The sequence below is a fragment of the Bufo bufo genome, chromosome 5 (assembly GCF_905171765.1).
Source record: "Bufo bufo chromosome 5, aBufBuf1.1, whole genome shotgun sequence".
Taxonomy (NCBI): Eukaryota; Metazoa; Chordata; class Amphibia; order Anura; family Bufonidae; genus Bufo; species Bufo bufo.
This window is the reverse complement of record NC_053393.1, coordinates 472,674,757-472,694,579: the sequence shown is the minus strand read 5'-3', so window position 1 is coordinate 472,694,579 and position 19,823 is coordinate 472,674,757. Positions and strand designations below refer to the sequence as shown.

Below are 19,823 nucleotides of genomic sequence, written 5' to 3'. Positions count from 1 at the left end.
CTACAGTTCTTGAGGAGGAGCTACAGAACACAACGCGGACGCGCACCCACCCTTGCCTTTTATTGAAAAGAGTGCTGTGGCCTATTTACTTGAAAAGATGGGTTGCTAGATGGCCGCTAGCACATCCGCAATACCCAGTCCCCATAGCTCTGTGTGCTTTTATTGTGTAAAAAAACGATTTGATACATATGCAAATTAACATAAGAGTCATATCTTACTTGTGTGACCGGAGAAGAGTCATATTTTCAAGCTCTGACTCATCTCAGGTTAATTTGCATATGTATCAAATCGTTTTTTTTACACAATAAAAGCACACAGAGCTATGGGGACTGGGTATTGCAGATGTGTTAGTGGCCATCTAGCAACCCATCTTTTCAAGATTATGCGGCTCAATACGAATGCAGCCATACCAAACTTGTTATAGGTTTTTTTTATTTTACCACTTTTAAAAAAAGAAAAACTTTAAAAAAAAAATCTAAATTTTCTTTGCATTCCCATATTCCATATATATTTCGGTCTATCGCGCTTTATGAGGACTTTTTGACTGTTATTTAATTTTTTGGGAGGGACAAGATGACAAAAAATGTTGAATCGCGTTTTTCCTTTTTTTCCCCATTACAGCATTCACCGTACAGGAATTTTTAAAAATATTTTAATAGTTCAGACATGGCAATACCTAATATGTTGTTTTTTTATTGTGTATATATTTTTATATGTAAAATTCAATATAGTGGTGTTTCTTTTTATATATATTTTTTCATTTTTATTTAACTTTCTTCTTTATAACTATTGACCCTTTAGGGGGATAGGTCATCAATTAAATAATCCCAGAAAACCCCTTTAGGCTACTTTCACACTAGCGTTCGGAGCGGGTCCGTCTGATGTTTCATCAGACGGATCCGCTCCTATAATGCAGACGTTTGCATCCGTTCAGAACGGATCCGTCTGCATTATAACTTAGAATTTAATTTCTAAGTGTGAAAGTAGCCTGAGCGGATCCGTCCAGACTTTACATTGAAAGTCAATGGGGAACGGATCCGTTTGAAGATTGAGCCATATAGTGTCATCTTCAAGCAGATCCGTCCCCATTGACTTCCATTGTAAGTCTGGACGGATCCGCTCGCCTCCGCACGGCCAGGCGGACACCCGAACGCTGCAAGCAGCATTCAGGTGTCAGCTCGCTGAGCGGAGCGGAGGCTGAACGCTGGCAGGCGGATGCATTCTCAGCGGATCCGCCTCCACTGAGAATGCATTAGGGCCGGACGGCTGCGTTCAGGACCGCTCGTGAGCCCCTTCAAACGGAGCTCACAAGCGGACACCTGAACGCAGGTAGCCTTAATCTCTTACTATGACATCAAAAGTTTTATGAAAGTACAGGTACACTTTGATACTCTATGTGTACAGGTACACTTTCAGTTTGTTGGGATTTACTGGGTTGTCTATGGGTACAGTAAGGGATCGGATTCAGCTATAGATGTGGTGTTATAGCCGCATGAAAGGGAAGAGACTTCAGGCCTCTTTCCCTTGGACGCCGTGTAGCATGCAGGTTCAGGAGAGTAATAACAAGGCTTGTGCTGACCGTAGCACTTCAGCTGTTTTTGTTGCTGACTGAACTTTCTGAGCCCTGCATGTTCATTTTATGTTCCTGATAGAAATCAGAGACACCAGTTCCAGGAATAATATTTGTCGAACATTTCTCCTTTTGCCCATGGCTTCTCTCCGTCTGGAGAACGTCCTCTTTGTTTAGCTGTTCTCTACATCAAAAACATTGCATTTACCAGACGACGCGCTATCCTTCTTATCTAGGCATATGTAACCTGTACACTGCTGTCCTACATACCTCGCCTCCTCATTCTGAGTCTCGCCTCTCGGTAGGTGCGGCACTGACTGAACTCCAAGTATTGCCTCCGCAGTTAAACCTCTTAACTTTTGCACTTTTTGTCAAATTTCCTCTTGCTCATGTAGTACAAACATATTCCACAGCAATGTACACTGAGTGTAATCACTTACATGCAGGGGTGGATTGGCCGTAGACATTACAGGGAAATTTCCCGGTGGGCCGATGCCCATGGGGCCACCCAAGCTCTCCTCTATGCCGCTGGCTGGGTCCATAATGAGCTCTCAGGGATAATTAAAGCTGTGAGAATCAGGTACTCATATACATGGACAGCTATCGCATATGCCCTCCTGAATTCAACTGCTGTGGCTGCATCTCACCTCCTGAGCCTGCTCCATACTGTAATCAGAACTGGAGAAGGACAGAAGATGGTAGCTATTGATGGCCACCACATAGGGGCAGCTTATGGGCAATATAGTGTGCTACACTGTGGTATACGGTTCTCATGAGGCCAGGGGCGTACATAGAAATCATTGGGCCCCATAGCGAGAATTTGAATTGGGCCCCCATGCCCTGTTCTTAGCCCCTCTCATTACACACACCTGGCTAACCTACTTGCGCTGGAACTAGTACTAGTGTTGATCGAGCACCAAAGTGCTTGGGTGCTCGAGTAGAACACCTCGGGATGCTCAGGTGCTCTACCGAGCACCCGAGCACAATGGAAGTCAATGGGAGAACCCGAGCATTAAACCAGTGTGAAGATTTGCTCTGGTAGACAGGCTTGCGGACGCAGTACAGAGGCAATGACAACGTAAACAGTGCAGTGTTTTATTCACACATAAGTAAAGTGACAACAAAAAGGCAGTTTCAAGGAAAAACTGTCACCTTGAGTCTGGTGTTTGTTCAGACCAGGCTGCAGCACATAAGTCCTTGGTTGAAGCAGACGTCCACGTGCTTTTTCCCAAACAATATAGCAGGCCTTAGTCCTGGCCCAAACTCTCAGGCTCCAACACCCAGACTGACAAAGCTCCAGTATCAGATGGAGGATAATCCACCCAGCTGAGACTGCTGGCTGGGTTTTCATCCCAAACCAAAACCCGGCCTGGAACGTGGGGAACAGCCACCCACCCTGCACTTTGGCTGCTCCCAGTAAGAGCCGGCCCAGATCGGCTTTACAGCCACACTAAATAATCAATAGTGTCAGTCAGCACTAGCTGCCGCTGACACTTAAAATTACCGGCTCTTACCTCACCGAGGCCAGGAACCCTCGGTGACACATATCTTCCGTCAATGACGGCCCCTTGCGATTTACTACACCAGGCACCCCCTGCTCTAAAGGGGGGAGGGTGTCTGGTTCACATGAAAAGGTCAGAAATAGATGGAAATGGGGGGTGTGGCCTGGCCGAACATTTGAAAGGATGCAGCCCTGTGAGGCTCCTGTCCTACCTTCTATAATTCTCCGTCATCCTCCTTCTACTGTGGACGAAACCGCTCCCAGGGTCCACCAGCTGCTGCTACCATACCGGTGGCCACATTCTGCGCCGATATGAATCATACCGGGAAGAAGGAGAGGGAACAGAAAGACGCTGGGCCTCCAGCTACCTTGAGGCAAGATGGCAACGTCTCTGAAGCGTGGGCCGCGGCAGCCCGCTTGGGTAAATATGCTCGCTCATCCTCAGTGCCCCCTACAATGGCTGCGGTGGCTACTGCCCCCAATAACACGATGGCTGAGCCTATGCTTTTCTCTCCAGCACCTGATAAAACAGAAGCAGCTCCTTTAATAGCGACCCTGCAGTCAAACTCAATCTCTAGCCTGCTTGCACCATCTAGCAGGCATGATTTGATCACAGACAGCAATCCCACATCTGATGGGGAACCCACTATAAAAGATATATATGCGGCGATACAGTCCTGCAACAGTTCCCTAAACATCCTTACTACCCATATGGTTAATTTGCAAGAAAATGTCAGACAGGACATGAGAAAAGTCAATGAGAGGATTAAAGAGGCGGAAGACCAGCTGCCCCCTGTAAAACGAGACATTGGCAGGATAATACATAATGTGACTCTACTATTGGCCAAAACTGATAACCTCGAGAACAGATCACGCAGGAATAATCTTAGATTGGTGGGGGTCCCGGAGAAAGAAGAGGGAGACGACTCGGTGGTGTTTTTTGAAAATTGGCTAACACATAAATTTGGCAAGGACTCATTGTCTCATGTATTTGCATGTAGGGCACACAGAGCTCCACCACCAGACCCCCCCCCCCCCATGTCCTGTTTTGCTGAAACTTCTACACTTCAGGGACAGGGATTTAATTCTCAGGAGGACCAGAGATCATACTGAACTCCTTATTAACGGGAATAAAGTTTCCATATTTCCTGACTTCTCCGCCGAGGTACAGGGTAAGAGGGCCAAGTTCCAAGAGGTGAAATGCCGTCTACGGGACTAGCAACTCCCCTACTCCATGTTATATCCCGCCAAGCTGAGAGTGGTTGCTCAGGGCGAAGTCTGTCTATTTCATACTTCTCTGGATGCTGCGCAATGGCTGGAAGCTAACGAACATTCCCTCAAGGCACTGAAGAAATACGGATCAAGCGTACCCCCCTCTACTACAGCGGGAAGTTTACAGAGCGGGCATAAAGCGGCTTGAAAGCGCTGGATGAGTGCCACATGCCTTTATTTTCTCTCTCTCTTCATTTTCTTGGTCCTCCCTTCTCCCCTGTATATGATCTACTCTGTCTCATTCCATCTCTTTCTTCTCTCCTTTCCCCCGTACCGTATTATTTTGAAAGGGCATGTGTAATACTCTCTATAAGTATATACGGGGTAATATACTGCAATGTTATGTTACTTTGTTGTAATATTGTTCAGTGGAATGGGAGTTTTAATAATTGTAACACTGGTGATGTACCCTTTTATTATGCTGGCACCCTTGGGACCCCTTTTCCACTCCGGCGGGAGATATGCGGAACTGTCGTAACACTGCTTGATAGCGCCGGATAAGTGCCATGCGTTTATATATTGTTATCCCCCTTTTTTTCTCTTTCTCTTTCTTTCCTCCTTCCCTATATATGATCTACTTGATCTTATCCTATCTTTTTCTTCTATCCTTTCCCATGTAATCTATTGTCTTGGAATGTTATATATAATGATCTTTCTATATATGGGGCAATGTACTGCAATGTTACTCTACACTATGGTTAAGTAGAATGGGAGAACTACTAATTCTAACGCTGGCTTCTGTGGGAGGTGGGCCGGGGGTGATGTCTCATAATATGTCTGTAGTCAGCTTTTGACGGCTGAACATTTTACCTAGCTGTTTCTCGGCTCCAGGAAATTTTTCTGTCTCCGTTTTTTTTTGTTTTTTTTTACCTTTTTTACTTTTTGTATTGGCTATTTGGTTGTTACCTGTTGATGCATATGTAATGTATCGTTGGGGGAGGGGCTAGTGAACAGACGGTTGAACCATATAGTCGGGCTAAAAAGATATATTAACCTGGGCTGTATTATTTGGAACCTAGTTGTCTTGTTCATATATGTCCATACCTAAATTATGGCTGACAAGTTTAGGCAATGTCAACCGGCTATTGTCTGTCTGTCTGAGATGCATCTTGTTCCTGCCACTACTCGCCTGCTGAGCAGGTCATGGGTGGGACATTCTTTCCACTCTACACTGTCTACACACTCCCGAGGAGTGAGCATTCTTTTACATAAAGCTATTCCATTTGTCTGTCACTCCTCAAAACTAGACCCCTCAAGCCTCTAATGTTAGAAATGCTGGAGATGGAGATTCGCTCATTCACGAATGAAAAGGCCCCTGGTGTAGACAGAATGCCGGCAGAGTTTTTTTTTAAAAAAAATATGGCGACGTCCTGCTGCCCCAGCTCTTAGAGGTATTTTTGGAGGCCTTTCAGAAAGGAAGCCTTCCTGATTCTATGAGGGAGGCAACAGTGGCGGTGCTGCTGAAGCCAGGAAAAGACCCGTCTCGCCCTAACTCATACCGCCCCATTTTCCTGCTGACCTCTGATGTTAAGATTCTAGCAAAGGTCTTGGTGAACAGACTGTAATCTGTAATCACTACCATTATTCATGAGGACCAAGCTGGCTGCATGCCTGATAAATTAACATCAGTTAATCTTAGGCGGCTATTCCTTAACATTCAGAGGGGATCGGAGGCGGTGGGAAGTCGGGCAATACTATCCCTGGAAGCAGCTAAGGCATTTGATAGTATCGAGTGGCAATATTTATGGGAGGTGTTGAGGGTCATGGGTTTTGGACCTACCTTTATTTCTTGGGTGCGATTGCTATACCAAAACCCTGGTGGCGCGCATTCAGGCTAATGGCATCACATCGGAGACCTTTGCATTGGAAAGGGGCACTCGACAAGGATGTCCCCTCTCCTCTCTCCTTTTTGCTATAGCAATCAAACCGCTTGCTTGTTGAGGTCGTCCAGACAGATAGTGGGATTTCCGATGGGCGCGGGAGAAGAACGTGTCTCATTATATGCGGATGATATGCTAATATATGTTGGGGATGTAGAGGAGTCTCTTGATCCCATAATGTCCCTCATACAGAGCTTTGGCGACAGATCGGGTCTTCGCATTAACTTGGTCAAATCGATACTATTTCCATTAGACCCGGTTCCCCCTGGCTCCTCCCTTCTGTCCTTCCAGCTGCAGGTTGTTAAATGTTTTAAATATTTGGGTATTACCATTTCCTCCGATATTAACAGATATGTAAAAGATAACATTGAGCCACTGCTAACCAATATGAAGGATAAAATTAATACATGGTGTAAGCTGCCACTAACGATGGCTGGTAGGTGCAATCTCCTTAAGATGATCTTGATGCCTAAACTACTATATGTTTTACATAACTCCCCTGTGTGGATCCCGCAAAGGATTTTCTTTAAAATACAAAGCCTATTAAGATGCTTGATATGGAGGAAAAAATCCGCTAGGATAAGGTTGGAGACTCTGCAAAGAGGAAAGGAATCAGGGGGATTGTCTCTTCCTAACCCATGGCTCTATTTTATTGCTTTGCAGATGCAGCACTTGGGGGGATGGGGACGGACTCCAGGAGATGGAGGAGCAGAGGTAAGACTAGTAGCCCGCATTATAAAATGTAAATCCTGTATAGCAGTATTGGAACAGGGTGGTTTATCAGTTAGTGCCGTGGGAATGCCGACTATCAACCTGATCAGTAAGGTCTGGCAAAAATGCCAAGGGATGTTGTCCATAATGGGCTGTACTAAGGTTACACCACTCTGGAATAACCCTTAGTTGCCTGAGATATTTAGATTGGAAGGGTTTTCCCCGTGGGAAAAGAAGGGAGTGATTTTTCTACATCAGCTGCAGAAAGACGGGGAACTCAAGTCATTTGAGCAGCTAAGGGAGGAATTCTCCCTTCCTTGTACCGCTTTTTATCAATTTTTACAATTGAGGCACGTGTTTCAGACATAGGCTAGGTACTCTCCAATGACATGTGTAAATGTCCCACTCCTGCATCAGATTCTCTACAAGAGGCCGATCTCCTCAATTTACAGAAATCTTTTTGCGAAATCTTTGGATGAGGGTACACTGCCGGTTAGAAAGAGGTGGGAGGAGGAAGTAGGTGCCGTCTCAGATGAGCAGTGGAGTAAAATACTGGCTTTAACCCCGCAGCTATCAGTATGTGAGGGACACCGAGTATCTCAATTGTTGTTGATTCATAGGGTATATAGAACCCCGTCCCTTCTGTTCAAAATAGGGGCTAGAGTGAATGATTCCTGTCCAAGGTGTGGGCAGGGTCCAGCATCGCTACTACATATGTTCTGTGAATGTGAGGAGCTATCAAGCTTCTGGGCAGGGGTGCTACAAAATATTAAGGACGCATATCGGGTGGAGATACCAGCCACTCCTAGAGCTTGTCTTTTGGGGGTGATGATCACTGGAGATTGGTAAATATGCCTTGGGGTGCAACGTCTATTATTTCAAGTACATAAATTGATAGCCAGGTACTGGATCCGACCTCAACCCCCTTCGCTAGCAGAATTCTTTAATAGAGTGACCAACATATTACGCCTAGAAAGGGGGGTATATCTAAAAAGGAACTGTGAAGCCAAATTTGCGGCAATATGGGACAGGTGGCTCTCGGCTCTTTCATTTCTACTTTCAATTTTTTGGTTTTCATGATGGCTCTGTTTGTCTATTGTGTGATCAGATGTCATATATTATGTAAAGAAAGAGTCAAAATTTCTTTGTATAATGTTGTAAAAATGTTAAACAAAAAAAAAAAGAAATTGATGGAAACACCACTGAAATGGTGTCACGGCCTTTGGTTTGCGCTGTGACACTGTTGCCACACTTGCGGTTGCCCGTGGCAACGTGTTGTTGTGAGAGCATGCGGTGGCAGTGTCTCAGCCATCTGTGTGATTGCCGTGACATGGTTGCCACGCATGCTGTTGCCGGTGGTAACGTGTGGCTTAGTTTGCTTGTGTGTGCACTTCCCATTTAAGTGGCTTCCTTCCTCTGACTGGTGTTGGAAGGGTTAACTCCCTTTCTGGTGTTTTGTGAACACTGGGTGTGTGTGTGTGTGGGTGGCTGCTTGGGCTATTTAGCCTCTGCTGGATGCCTGAAGCTGAGGGGTACTCCAGCCATGGTGTATGCTGGAGCTATCTTCCTGGCATATTCCATCTGTCCAGTGAGGGCCACCCTTGTGGTCATAGAAGATGTTAGAAGATGTTCTTGTGGTGTCTCACGTTTATTGCAGCTATGGTGTCGTGGATTCCTGTGTGGTTTGTGGTGTGTGCTGTGTCATTTTATGTTGGTGTGGACACCAGCACTTGTGCACGGGTTCCAGTCAGTGTGTCTGTGGCAGGTAAGTGTGTTATGGGTGTCGCTTACCTGCCATCTCCATATGCTGTATGTGTTCCCCTCTCCTTGCAGCCTGGTCTCAGATAGAGACTCCTGTTCCTCCATTACTGGGATGAATAGGTTGTCTCTCCCCTGCTCCTATGTGAGGGATTACCAGGGCGACTTAGGGTTTCTAGGTATCCTGAGTATGAGTCGTCCTACCATCGGGGTCCGCTCATACAGTGAGGAGTCAGGGAGAGGATTAGGGACGCGGTAGGAGGTGACCTGCTCCCTTATTACTCCTTTTGGCCAGGCTGATCCCCTTTACCCTTTGACACCGCATGGTGGGGGGTTTCCTCCACTCCCCGCCGTGACAAATGGTTCGGGAACAGCAAGGGGAGGATGTCTGGATGCTTCTTGGACTCCCAGGTAGCTGCTGGGAACGATGTTGTCCGAGTAGTATGCCAATTTTACAGACTGACAATACGCACAAAACTGAAGATAAAATTGATTTTAGAGGAAAAATTGTTAGGAAACATTATTTTCTTTATATTTACTTGTATATAAAGAGCAAGTGCTGCCAAAAATTACAAGGAAGAGGCACTCCGATAAAACCTGTATATCACATAAAGGAGGGACTCATTCACATTGTGGTAAAATTGATCAGGTAGTCGGACTTCTGCACTCATAAAGCCTATGCATTAAGTGAAAGGGCTGCCAAAAATTACAAGGAACCGGCACTCCAATACACCCTTTATTACACATAAAGGAGGGCATCATACACACCCTTGAAAACTTGTGATTGATGGCCTGCTGGTGACCCTCAAAAACATTAGGAGCAAGGGCCTGCTGGTGACCCTCTAAAACATTATGGGCGAGGGCCTGCTGCTGAGCTGATCATCGAAAAAAATAAAGGTTGAGGGTCTGCTGCTGAGCTGACTCGCTAAAACATTAGGGATGAGGGCCTGGTGCTGATCTGACCATGGAAAATATTATGGGCGAGGGCCTGCTGCCAAGCTAACCATCTAAAACATTATGGGCGAGGGTCTGCTGCTAAGCTAACCATCTAAAACATTAGGGGTGAGAGCCTGCTGCCGAGCTGACCATCTAAAACATTATGGGAGAGGGCCTGCTGCTGAGCTGACCATCGAAAAAATTATTTTAAGACGTGGGCTAGGGATGGGATGTAGTGTCCCTGGCCAAAAGCACTTGTCCATGTGTCAGTCATTAAGTGGACCTTCCCAATAACTGCGTTGGTCAGGGCACGTGTGATGTTACAGGACACATGCTGGTGTAAGGCGGGGACGGCACACCGGGAAAAATTGTGGCGGCTGGGGACTGAGTATCGAGAGACTGCCACCGCCATCAGGCTGCGGAAAGCCTCAGTATCCACAAGCCAAAATGGCAACATTTCCAGGGCCAGCAATTTTAAAAGGTGCACATTTAGTGCTATGGCCTGTGGGTGGGTGGCTAGGTATTTGCGCTTTCGTTCAAAGGCCTGGGGTATGGACATCTGTACTCTGCGCTGGGACACAGAAGTGGATGTGCCAGCTGATGGTGCTTGCGAAGGTCCAGGTGCAGGGCGGTAGGCATCCAGGCCTGCGTCTTGGACAGGGGATTGGCCAGCACATAACACAGGGGAAGAGGAGGCAGTGGTGTGACCCGCAGACACTGATTGTGGACCCAGGAGTTCGGCCCACCAATTAGGGTGCTTTGATGCCATGTGGCGGATCATGCTGGTGTGGTGAGGTTGCTAGTGTTCACGCCCCTGCTCATTTTGCTACAGGTGGTAATGTCGCTGCCACCAGCAGCGATAAAATTAGACTGAATGTCACTGATATTTATGATGCGCAAACGTTATACAGGAGATGTAGCGCAGGTAATGTCGCTGCTGTCACCAGCGGCTAATAAAAAATTACAGGGAATATCACTGATATTTATGATGTGCAAACGTTATACAGGAGATGTAGCGCAGGTAATGTCTCTGTCACCAGCAGCGAAAAAATTTGACTGAATGCCACTGATATTTAGGATGCGCAAACGTTATACAGGAGATGTAGCGCAGGTAATGTCGCTGTCACCAGCAGCGAAAAAATTTGACTGAATGTCACTGATATTTAGGATGCGCAAGCGTTATACAGGAGATGTAGCGCAGTTAATGTCACTCCTGTCACCAGCGGCTAATAAAAAATTACAGGTAATGTCACTGATATTTATGATGCACAGACGTTATGCAGGAGATGTAGTGCATGTAATGTCGCTGCCTCCAGCAGCCAACAAACGTGCGGGGAGGAGACTCGAGCATGGTGCTCGAGCACACGCGGTATTCGGCCCAACACTACTATGTGCCGAGCATCGCGATGCTCGAGCCGAACTGGTGTTTGTCCGAGCATGCTCGATCATCATTAGCTGGAACCCAACAGATGCTATTATAATGAATGCAATAAAATGGGTGCCGACATTGTTTGGCATATGGCGGACACAGCGATTCAGGTAGTTCTGCTCCTTTGCTGGAATAGAATACCAGAATCTGATCACAAAAGTTCACATAGTCTTACCCAATTAACTGTGCCTGCTCATTATTATATAGTGTGCCACTGCCATACTTCCCATGAACTGTTCCTGCTGTTCTGCTTATTATATAGTGGTGTACTAGTGGCGAACAAAAAGTATTATTTGCCGTTCAAAGGTGCAGTTATATGTTCTAAAGCCTTTTTTGGTGTGTATTAGTGGGAAAAAGGGGTTATTTGCCGTTCAGCGGTGCAGTTATATGCTCTAAAGCCTTTTTGGTGGTGTATTAGAGCTTTATCACGGCCTCTGGACACGCCGCTGCGCTCCAAGAGAGGGACCGGACTATCTCCAGGTGACCCCCTCGACTTTGTCTCTATATCTTAGGCAAGTACCCAGCCCTGATACTCGATTAGAGCCTTCACTAAAGGCCAATACGTTTCAGTATCTTTTGTGTCATATTTTCATCCTAACTATATATGACATATGTGTTGTTTACTGATTACAAGTTACCAACACTATATGTCATTAGATTATATTGCCCCTCTATGTGTGCCTAACATTCCCCTGATGAGTTTTATATTAAAAATGAAACATGCGTGTAGGGACTAGCTACACTAGGGCACAATAGGGCCAAGTAGAAAAAGGGCCAGGTTCCGGACGGGGTCGTTCTTTTCAGAACGGGTGCTCCGTATTTAGGACGCTAGGGGCAAGATAGCACCCTTATATTAGGGCTGTCTAGGTACCCCCAACCCACTAAATATCCCCGCCAGGCCCCCTCCGCTCTTTTTTACAGCAAAACCTTCTTGCGTTGGACATCTCCAGAGACCAGAGGACCACGGCCACAACGGTAGGACCTACTGGTTATCTTAGGTGCCGCCGTGCACCCATTTATCTTTTGTATTTAAAGGTGCCGCCGTGCACCAAGCACATTTGTATCCCTGGTGCCATCATGCACTTTTTCTTTACCTTTCATTATAGCATCTAGGGACTTATTCTAATCTTGTATATATTAAAAGTTATGTTTTAACCTAAAATCACCATTTTCACTTTGTTTACATACGGTGTATTAGAGGGCAAAAAATTGCATATTAGCCGTTGTGTGGGGAAGTGTAGTGATGGACGAACATCGTCCGGGACGTCTCAAGAACGTGAATGCGCGTTCGCGATCAAATCTTCACGAACCACGTGTTCGCGGCGGGCCCCATTCACTTTAATGGCAGGCGAACCTGAAAAACCTTTAGGTCATATTTGCAGCCACCAAATACTTACTAGAAGTGCACAGATAGTCCCACAACATAGACAGTGACATACCAGAGGGGGATCAATGGCAAAAATTCCCACAAAAAATATGTATTTTATTTGGGGCCATTTTTATGCGTCTTAAAGGGAAACTCTCAAAAATGTGCACTGCTGGAGCCTAGAACAATTTTATTTTAGGCAACAGAATTGCGGGCCCCAAAAATTAGGCATTCCCCTTACAGAAAAGAACAAGTGATTATGTGGCTGAAGGTATATTAGACGGTCACAGTGGATAACAATTTTACTGTAGGCCAGTGGAGTACAGGCCCCAAAAATTAGGCATTCACCTTACAGAAAAGAACAAGTGATTATGTGGCTGGAGGTATATTAGATGGTCACAGTGGATAACAATTTTACTGTAGGCCAGTGGAGTACAGGCCCCAAAAATTAGGCATTCACCTTACAGAAAAGAACAAGTGATTATATGTCACGGATGAGAGTGGGGGAAACCCTCAACCGTGCAATGTTATAGGATAATGGAAGCTGCTAGGCCAGGACCACAGGATCAGGGAGCAGGTCACCTCCTATTGCGTCCCTAATACTGACCCTGACTCCTATCCGTATGAGCCAACCCAGATGGTAGGAGGGCTCATACTCTGGAACCTAGGGTCCCTACTAGTCCTAAGGAAATCCCTGGACTTAGGAGCAGGGTAAGACAACCTGTTCCTCCTAGACACGGACGAACAAGTGTCTAACTGGCCAAGCTGCAAGGAAGGGAGTACATATACAGTCTATGGATATGGCAGGTGAGTGAAACCACTTCCACACCTACCTGCCACAGACACACTGACTGGAACCTGTGCCCAAATGCTGATGTCCACACCAAACATAAAAAGGACACAGCACACACACATAAACACACAGGAAACCATATCCATAGCTGCAATGAGGATAGACACCACACAAACATAAACATAACATCACGACATGTCTTTTATGACCACAAGGGTGGCCCTCACTGGAAGATGGTATAAGGATACCAGGAGGATGACTCCAGCATAACATGCCTGGAGTACCCCTCAGCTACAGGCTTCCAGCTGAGGCTAAATAGCCCAAGTAGCCACACCCACACAGATACACACTGGGAAGGGAGTTAACCCTTCCAACACCAGACTAGGTAAGGTAACCACTTAAAGGGGAAGTGAACATACAACTAAATCCCGTGCACACCAAACAAACAAAGTGCACACATAAAACTACACATTGCCAGAGGCAAGCGCATGCATAGACAGCGAGCCGCCTAGCCAGCAGCTCCGGCTGCTCCACTGCCAAGAACCTTATGTTGCCAGCGGCAACCACACGTGAGGCAACATACTAGCAGCCCTCACCTGGTTGAGAACAATATCAGACCGCAGGCAACTGCATGCGTCACAAGGAGTCACGACCATGACAATGGTCGTGACACTCCCACCCCTCAAAGCCCCCCCACCAAAAAAAAATGGGAAAGTAGTGAGGAAAGCAAAAACAGGGATGGGAGAAGGGAAAAAGTAGCAGAAACAATGTCAGTGCAAGCGAGTCTCCCCGGGACTGCTGCCAGCCCCTGGAGCAACACACAGGAACCAGGGCGCCGACTGCCAGCCCCTGGAGCAACACACAGGAACCAGAGCGCCAGCAAAGAAACAGTCCGGAGAGACCGCACTGAACACTGCGTCCACTCTACTCACGTTCCCACTCCAGGTCGCTGCCAACAGCCACTCCTAACCAGCACACCGCCGGAACACTAACGGAATGCTGCCAGCAGACGGCCAGAGATAGGAACATAGAGAAGGACAAGGGGGCACCAATACAGGCAACGGTGAAAACAAATGGCGGGGAAAAGCCACTCACAGCGCCGTTAACGGTGAAACCCCCATAACGCTCTCCCTCCGGAGAACGCGCATGCACCCCATCAACAGACGGCGATACATGCTGCACCCTCTTTCGAAGGTCACCAAGCAAGGAGCCATTGTGGTCATACTGTCACAGATGAGAGTGGGGGAAACCCTCAACCGTGCGATGTTAAAGGATAATGGAAGCTGCTAGGCCAGGACCACAGGATCAGGGAGCAGGTCACCTCCTATTGCGTCCCAAATACTGACCCTGACTTCTATCCGTATCAGCCAACCCAGATGGTAGGAGGGCTCATACTCTGGAACCTAGGGTCCCTACTAGCCCTAAGGAAGTCCCTGGACTTAGGAGCAGGGTAAGACGACCTGTTCCTCCTAGACACGGACGAACAAGTGTCTAACTGGCCAAGCTGCAAGGAAGGGAGTACATATACAGCCTATGGATATGGCAGGTGAGTGAAACCACTTCCACACCTACCTGCTACAGACACACTGACTGGAACCCGTGCTCAAATGCTGATGTCCACACCAAACATAAAAAGGACACAGCACACACACATAAACACACAGGAAACCAGATCCATAGCTGCAATGAGGATAGACACCACACAAACATAAACATAACATCACGACGTGTCTTTTATGACCACAAGGGTGGCCCTCACTGGAAGATGGTATAAGGATACCAGGCGGATGACTCCAGCATAACATGCCTGGAGTACCCCTCAGCTACAGGCTTCCAGCAGAGGCTAAATAGCCCAAGTAGCCACACCCACACAGACACACACTGGGAAGGGAGTTAACCCTTCCAACACCAGACTAGGTAAGGTAACCACTTAACCACCTCAGCTCCCCTAGCTTAAACATCCTTAATGACCAGACCACTTTTTACAATTCTGCACTACACTACTTTCACGGTTTATTGCTCGGTCATGCAACTTACCACCCAAATGAATTTTACCTCCTTTTCTTCTCACTAATAGAGCTTTCATTTGGTGGTATTTCATTGCTGCTGACATTTTTACTTTTTTTTTATTAATCGAAATTTACCAAAACTTTTGCAAAAAAATGACATTTTTCACTTTCAGTTTAAAAAAAAAACTACATTTATATATAAATTTTTCTCTAAATTTATGGTTCTACATGTCTTTGATAAAAAAAAATGTTTGGGTAAAAAAAAAATGGTTTGGGTAAAAGTTATAGCGTTTACAAACTATGGTACAAAAATGTGAATTTCCTCTTTTTGAAGCAGCTCTGACTTTCTGAGCACCTGTCATGTTTCCTGAGGTTCTACAATGCCCAGACAGTAAAATCACCCCACAAATGACCCCATTTCGGAAAGTAGACACCCTAAGGTATTCGCTGATGGGCATAGGGAGTTCATATAACTTTTTATTTTTTGTCACAAGTTAGCGGAAAATGATGATTATTTTTATTTTATTTTTGTTCCTTACAAAGTCTCATATTCCACTAACTTGTGACAAAAAATAAAAACTTCCATGAACTCACTATGCCCATCACGAAATACCTTGGGGTGTCTTCTTTCCAAAATGGGGTCACTTGTGGGGTAGTTATACTGCCCTGGCATTTTAGGGGCCCTAATGCGTGAAAAGTAGTTTGAAATCAAAATGTGTAAAAAATGCCCTGTGAAATCCTAAAGGTGCTCTTTGGAATGTGGGCCCCTTTGCCCACCAAGGCTGCAAAAAAGTGTCACACATGTGGTATCGCCGTACTCAGGAGAAGTTGGGCAATGTGTTTTGGGGTGTCTTTTTACATATACCCATGCTGGGTGAGAGAAATATCTCGGCAAAATACAACTTTTCCCATTTTTTTATACAAAGTTGGCATTTGACCGAGATATTTATCTCACACAGCATGGGTATATGTAAAATGACACCCCAAAACACATTGCCCAACTTCTCCTGAGTACGGTGATACCACATGTGTGACACTTTTTTGCAGCCTAGATGCGCAAAGGGGCCCAAATATCTTTTAGGGGGGCATTTTTAGACATTTGGATCCCAGACTTCTTCTCACGCTTTAGGGCCCCTAAAATGCCAGGGCAGTATAAATACCCCACATGTGACCCCATTTTGGAAAGAAGACACCCCAAGGTATTCAATAAGGGGCATGGTGAGTTCATAGAAGATTTTTTTTTTGGGCACAAGTTAGCGGAAATTTTTTTATTTATTTTTTCTCACAAAGTCTCCCTTTCCGCTAACTTGGGACAAAAAGTTCAATCTTTAATGGACTCAATTTGCCCCTCAGAGAATACCTTGGGGTGTCTTCTTTCCAAAATGGGGTCACATGTGGGGTATTTATACTGCCCTGGCATTTTAGGGGCCCTAAAGCTTGAGAAGAAGTCTGGAATATAAATGTCTAAAAAATTTTACGCATTTGAATTCCGTGAGGGGTATGGTGAGTTTCTGTGAGATTTTATTATTTGTCACAAGTTAGTGGAATCTGAGACTTTGTAAGAAAAAAAAATAAAAAATAAAAAAATCAATTTCCACTAACTTGTGCCAAAAAAATGTCTGAATGGAGCTTTACATGGGGGTGATCAATGACAGGGGGGTGATCAGGGAGTCTATATGGGGTGATCACGACCCTGTCATTGATCACCCCCCTGTAAGGCTCCATTCAGACGTCCGTATGTGTTTTGCGGATCCGCGGTGTCCGTGTTTTGCGGATCCACGGATCCGTGGATCCGCAAAACACATACGGACGTCTGAATGGAGCCTTACAGGGGGGTGATCAATGACAGGGGGGTGATCACCCCATATAGACTCCCTGATCCCTCCCCCCCCCCGTCATTGATCACCCCCCTGTAAGGCTCCATTCAGAGGTCCGTATGTGTTTTGCGGATCCACGGATTCATGGATCGGATCCGCAAAACACATACAGACGTCTGAATGGAGACTTACAGGGGGGTATCAATGACAGGGGGGTGATCAGGGAGTCTATATGGGGTGGTGTGGCTCTTGGCTTCCAGGCACAACAGCTGCAGCACATCATGGCAACATCTCACCTGGCACGTCGAATAGGTTCTGGGGAGCTTGAGGGGTGCAGCGGAATAGGCGGTAGCAGTGGAAAAGGAGGAGTCAGCCAAGGAGGAGACGGAGGATGGAGTAGGAGGAGGAAAAGAAGAGGCAGGCCTACATGCAATCCATGGCGGTAACACCAAATCCACATGGGTGCCATGGGTTACATGCTGGACGGCCGTCAGACTGTTCACCCAGTGGGCAGTAAAAGTTATGTACCTTCCCTGCCCGTGTTTGCTAGACCACGTGTCTGTGGTCAGATGTATCTTGGCACCGACACTGTGTGCCACAGATATATTCAATTGCTGCTGAATGTGACCATATAGCTCTGGGATGCCCTTCTGGCATTGCGGTGTGCCAATGGCCACAAATTTTCTAAAGGTCTCCGAGTCCACCAGTTTATATGGCAATAGTTGTCGGGCTAGCAGTTCCTCTGACTTGAGTGGAGGGGCTATGGTGGTGGTGGAGGTGGTGTCTTTGGGGGTGCACACAGTAGAGAGTGAGGAGGGTGCAGATACAGAGGATGAGGAGGGTGCAGAAGCGGAAGGCTGAGTGAGCCACTTAGGCTCCGATCTGGTGCACCTGCCCGACCCCTGCCACCCCTGCGGAACGGCCTGCCTCTTCATTTTCAAAATGACCCTGTGCCAAAGTCCCTAGAGAAGAGCAGTATTTGTGGAAGTAGGTATATCGCAGGCCTCAATTAATATTTGGTGGAAGCTGGTATATCGCACCCCACAATCAGTATTTTGTGGAAGTAGGTATATAGAACCCCTTAATCAGTATTTTGTAGACGCAGGTATATCGCACCCTTCAATCAGTATTTTGTGGAAACAGGTATATAGAACACCTGAATCAATATTTGGTAGAAGCAGGTATATATCGCACCCCTCAATCAGTATTTTGTGGAAGCAGGTATTTCAAACCCCATAATCAGTATTTTGTAGAAGCAGGTATATCGCACCCCTCAATTAGTATTTTGTGGAAACTGGTATATAGAACACCTGAATCAATATTTGGGGAAACAGGTATATTGCACCCCTCAATCAGTATTTTGTGGAAGCAGGTATATCAAACCCCTCAATCAGTATTTTGTGGAAGCAGGTATATCGCACCCTTCAATCAATATTTTGTGTAAGCCGGTGTATCACAGGCCTCAATCAATATTTGGTGGAAGCAGGTATATCGCACCCCTTAATCAGTTTTTTGTGGAAGCAGGTATATAGAACCACTGAATCAATATTTTGTGGAAGCAGGTATATCGCACCCCTCAATCAGTATTTTGTGGAAGCAGGTATATTAAACCCCTTAATCAGTATTTTTTGGAAGCAGGTATACATCACCCCTCAATCAGTTTTTTTGGGGGCAACAGGTATATCACACCCGTTGCAAATAGTTGTCCCTCTATATACCTGCAGTATCACAGCAGAACCGCACACAACTGCTGCCCAATACAAATGCACTATAATATACTTTCTCTGTTAGAAAGTATATTATAGGTATACCACACCCCTTAATCAGTTTTTTTGGGGGCAACAGGTATATCACACCAGTTGCAATTAGTTATTCCAATAGCGTTTGCTCCTCTATATAGCTGCGGTATCGCAGCAGAACCACACACAACTGCTGCACAATACAAATGCACTATAATATACTTTGTATGTTAGAAACTATATTATAAGTAAATCACACCCCTCAGTATATCACACCTATCGATAGCACACCTATACCAGTCCTTAAAAAGGACTTTTGTGGCCCTATTAGCTAGCATTTGGTGTCCCTAACAGTCTGTCCCCGCTCCACAAAGCAACCTCTCCCTACACTGGCAAAACACAGAATGTAAAATGGCTGCCAGATTAGGTTCTGGCTGTCCTGTCCTACCTGATGGATGTGTCAAAGTTCGGCGCAAATGCAAATGAATATGGCGCATGTGAACATCGCAATATGTTTGCATGTTCAGCGAATCGCGAATGAGCAAAGTTCGCCGCGAAACGACAGCCGGGCGAACCGCATGGCCATCTCTAGTGTAGTGAGAAAACGACAGCCTTTTTTGGTGTGTACAGTCGTGGCCAAAAGTTTTGAGAATGACACAAATATTGGTTTTCACAAAGTTTGCTGCTAAACTGCTTTTAGAGCATTGTTCTTCACCAAACTGTTGTTGGGTTGTTGGAAGAAGTTGCTGTTGGAGGGTGTTTTGGTACCATTCTTTATTCATGGCTGTGTTTTGGGGCAAAATTGTGAGTGAGCCCACTCCCTTGGATGAGAAGCAACCCCACACATAAATGGTCTCAGGATGCTTAACTGTTGGCATGACACAGGACTGATGGTAGCACTCACCTTTTCTTCTCCGGACAAGCCTTTTTCCAGATGCCCCAAACAATCGGAAAGAGGCTTCATCGGAGAATATGACTTTGCCCCAGTCCTCAGCAGTCCATTCACCATACTTTCTGCAGAAGATCAATCTGTCCCTGATGT

At 46.0% G+C, this 19,823-nt stretch overlaps 1 long non-coding RNA gene across 1 annotated transcript in view; it reads right to left on the bottom strand.

Moving 5' to 3' along the window:
- LOC121002680 overlaps positions 1 to 19,823 on the bottom strand; it is a 173,721-nt gene that overhangs the window by 11,014 nt on the left and 142,884 nt on the right. The gene's annotated exons all lie outside the window — the stretch shown is intronic.